The sequence below is a fragment of the Ursus arctos genome, unplaced genomic scaffold (assembly GCF_023065955.2).
Source record: "Ursus arctos isolate Adak ecotype North America unplaced genomic scaffold, UrsArc2.0 scaffold_31, whole genome shotgun sequence".
Classification (NCBI taxonomy): domain Eukaryota; kingdom Metazoa; phylum Chordata; class Mammalia; order Carnivora; family Ursidae; genus Ursus; species Ursus arctos.
The window spans coordinates 20,453,451-20,458,091 of NW_026622997.1; positions in this window are offsets into that span (position 1 = coordinate 20,453,451).

Below are 4,641 nucleotides of genomic sequence, written 5' to 3' on the forward strand. Positions count from 1 at the left end.
TGAGGGCTTCGGAGGGGAGGGGGTGGGGGAATGGGATAGACTGGTGATGGGTAGTAAGGAGGGCACGTTTTGCATGGTGCACTGGGTGTTATACGCAAGTAATGAATCATCGAACTTTACATCAGAAACCAGGGATGTACTGTATGGTAACTAACATAATATAATAAAAAAATATAAAACAGAAAAAAAAAAAGTAACAAGGCTTGTTTCTACAGCTTTCTCTGCTTTAAAGTTCCCAACTCTGGTGGTAAGGATATCTTTTTACTTTTTAGTACAGGGAGGGTATCATATGGGAGGTTTATTTAGTGTTTTCAAGGGGACAGAGAAGATATCATATGGGAGATTTATTTCCTGTTTTCAAGGGGACAGAGAAGGGTCTGAGTGTCCTTCTTGCATCACTATGCCTTAATTAAGTTTTATTTGAAATGATAAATATGCCAAAGTGGCACATTTGAGGGCGGCCTGCCCTTGGCCCCTACAGTATCAAATATATTTCATCTAAAAAAAATCAGTCAAAACAAACAACCGTCCCTTGATCCCATCTCCTGTGTCAGCCAACTATTGTCTCCATATCTCCCTTCATATCCAAAGTTGTTCAGAGCTGTCCTCTCATAGAGACCCCCATTTCCTCACCTCTCCCTTACTTTTAAGATTACTTTTGGGGCACCTGAGTGGCTCAGTCAGTTAAGCATTTGACTTTGGCTCAGGTCATGATCTCAGGGTCCTGGGATCAAGTCCCCGCATGGGGGGGTGTCCCTGCTCAGTGGGGAGTCTGCTTGTCCCTCTCCCTCTGCCCCACCCCCACACATGCTTTCTCCTCTCTCTCAGCTAAATTAATAAAATCTTTAAAAAAAGAATATTTTTACATTTTTAATTAAAATAATACATGTACATAGGTTTAAAAATTCAAATATTAGCAAGTATATTAAGAACATAATCTTTGGCACTGCTCTCTATACCCAAGACTGCTGAGAAAGGGCAAATATTTTCCATCCTTTTTGCTTTTCCTTTGGATATTGAGATTCATATTTCTAAATAATATTCTCAAACTTTGTCTAACTGGACCCAACACAGAATTTTCTGCACGCTGAATATTTGGCTCAATGTTCCAGGTGTGAGAGACACCCATGTAGTTCAACCACTTTCATTCTGGCTGCGATGTGTAACATTCTGTTCAATAAATATACCACAAGTTTATATACCATTTCTTTTGAGATTGGTCATCTGAACTGTTTCTGGGTTTTTACTCTTACAGACAGCGTTACCATGCACATTCTTACACACATCTCTGGGTGTGTGGGCAAGATTTTCTCCACATTCCTAAATATGGAACAGGAGGATCATGGGATATGCAACTTAGTTATTTATATTCCCTATGAAGCCGAGTTCTTAATATCAATGAACATTAAAGTAGTCAAATTTATAAGTCGTACCTTTTATGATTTGTGCTTTTTTTGTGTATTGTTCCAGAAGTTGTTTCTTATTCTAAAATCATAAAAATGCTTTTCCACATTCTGTTCTCAAAGTTTGTAGTTTCCTCTTTCACATTTAAGTCCCTAAACCATCTATGGTTCATTCTGGATATCGTGTGCCCATTTCTTCTTCAAATACTCTGATCTGGCTTCCATTTCCATCACTTAACTGACAAGCACTCTAGGGAAGATAACCAATGGCTTCCTCATTGCTTGATCCAATTCTCTCCATGTCTTATCTTCCTTCGTGATCACTCAGTAGCGTTTGACCCAGTGGATTACTCCCTCCTTGAAAGATCCTCTTGTCTTGGCTTCCATAATACCACATTCTCCTCATTTTTCTCGAGCGTATCTGGCAGCTCCTGCACAATCACTTTTGCATGCATCCATTTCCTTCCTGACCTCTACAAGTTGGCATCCTCCCAGGACCGGTTCCTGGCCTTTGTCTCTTTCTTTTTTTTCTTTTTTTGAAACATATTTCTGTAAGATTCTAGGACAAAAATGTGAACTATTCTTAACAGAAGTAGTAACAGTAAGATGGGAAGGCAGCAGAGGCCTTTAGACCCTGCAGCAACACAAATGACAAAGTCTTGATAACGGCCCAAGAGAAGAGAAAGAAAAACAAGTTCTAAGAATGCACACGATATTTCACAAGGAGTCCTAGAAAAAAGATGGAGCGTTATTCATTGGAATTTTCCCCCATTGTTCTCTCTCATTAAAACTGTCCCTGTTTTGTCTCCCTCTCAGACTGTTTGAATTGTAGATTCTGATGTCCTTTGAACTTTGTTCTTTGATAAAAGTTGGGCAAAAAACACATGCCACACACCACTGTGGACCTGAGATGTGAGACTCCTGATAGTTCTGGAGAGAGTGTCCTGCCCGACGCCGAAAAGGGAAGACAACTGTTCAAACTGACCAGGGGACAAAACATTTCCATGGTTAGTCATTAATATTTACCAAGAGGCATCAATGAACTGCAAGATTCTTAGAGTCAAGGAATATTTCGAAAGATCCTGTTTCCCATTCCCATCAGGTTGACAGGGCCGAAGGACACGGCTCCCAGGATTGGTGTCCATCAGGACACTTCACCAACATGGTTTCTGGAAAAAAGACAGTTTTTCTGAATGTTTGTCCTCAAATGATAGGGCTTTTGACTAGGTTAAAAGTAAACATACGACAAATTAGGGAGAATATGGTGAAGTTTCGTTTTCTTCACTCTAGATTTCCCTCTCTGACTTTTTTCTTCCTTCTTGCAAATGTCAAACTATAAATCTAGGCATTTATGATTCAGACTTCTCTTTGATTTGAACACTTTTATAAAGGGGATAGTTTTTTTAAATTTAAATTCAATTAATTAACATTTAATGTAGTATTAGTTTCAGAAGTAGAGGTCAGTGATTCATCAGTCTTATATAACACCCAGTGCTCATTACATCACATGCCCTCCTTAATGTCCATCCCCCAGTTACCCCATACCCCCTCCTCTCCCCTCCGGCAGCCCTCCAGCAACCCTCAGTTTGTTTCTTATGATTAAGAGTCTCTTATGGCTTATCTCCCTCTCCAATTTCGTCTTGTTCTATTTTTTCCTCTCTTCCCTTATAATCCCCTGTTTCTTAAATTTCACATATCAGTGAGATCATATGATAATTGTCTTTCTCTGATTGACTTATTTCACTTAGCATAATACCCTCTAGTTCCATCCACGTTGTTGCAAATGGCAAGATTTCGGGGGTTTTTTTGATGGCTGAGTAGTATTCCATTGTATATACCACATTTTCTTTATCCATTCATCTGTCAGTGGACATCGGGTCTCTTTCCATAGTTTGACTATTGTGGACATTGCTGCTATAAACATTGGGGTGCAGGTGCCCCTTCCCATCACTACATTTGTATATTTGGGGTAAATATCCAAAGGTGCAATTGCTAGGTCATAGGGTAGCTCTATTTTTAACATTTTGAGGAACCTCCATACTGTTTTCCAGAGTGGCTGCACCAGCTTGCATTCCCACCCACAGTGTAAGAGGGTTCCCCTTTCTCTGCATCCTTGCCAGCACCTGTTGTTTCTGACTTGTTAATTTCAGCCATTCTGACTGGTGTGAGGTGGTATCTCATTGTGGCTTTGATTTGTATTTCCCTGATGCCGAGTGATGTTGAGCACTTTTTCATGTGTCTGTCGGCCATTTGGATGGCTTCTTTGGAGAAATGTCTGTTCATGACTTCTGCCCATTTCTTGGCTGGATTATTTGTTCTTTGGGTGTTGAGTTTGATAAGTTCTTTATAGATTTTGGATACTAGCCCTTTATCTGATAAGACATTTGCAAATATCTTCTCCCATTTTGTTGGTTGTCTTTTGGTTTTGTGGACTGTTTCCTTTGCTGTGCAAAAGTTTTTTATCTTGATGACATCCCGAGAGTTCATTTTTGCCTTTGTTTCCCTTGCCTTTGTCTCTTTCTATCCTGTTTTTCTATGTGGTCTCATCTATTCTTGGGGCTTTATGCTAATGATCCCTAAATTGAATCCCTAGTCTACATCTTCCTCCTGAGCTCCAGCCTTATCCCCATTTGGATATCTCCCTGACATTCCAAATTTTCATGCCTAAAACTGAACATTTGGTCTTCTGTTCCTCATCCTGCCTTCCCTAATTCAATAAATGTCACCTATCTACCCTGTCATACGCCAACGCTCTAGGGGGTCATTATCGATCCCTCCGGCGGCGGGGGGGTGTGGATGTCTGACATCCAAGACAGCAACAGCTTTTACTGAGTCTCACTCAGAATACATCTGGAATCTATTTACTTCTCTCCAATATCACTATTACACATTCATTGTTTGTCACCTGATGACTATAATGGCCCCTTAATAATTTTCTCTGCTCTAACTCTCATTCTTTTCATTTTTTTCCTCCAAATGGAAGCCAGACTAATCTTACAAAATTGTAATTGCATCCATGTCAATCCTCTGTACAAAACCTTTCAACACTTATTCCTTTAGGATGAAATCCCAAACCCTGGACATGGCCTACCAGGCACTTGGCATGAAATGGCCCCAGCCTCTTTCTATAATCCAATATACCCTAGAGTCAGCCTGGAATACTCTTCTCCAGGTTTTTTGTTTGTTTGTTTCTTCCCTGGAACCTCAGGTTAAGTGTCAGTTTAGGACATCTCCTCCC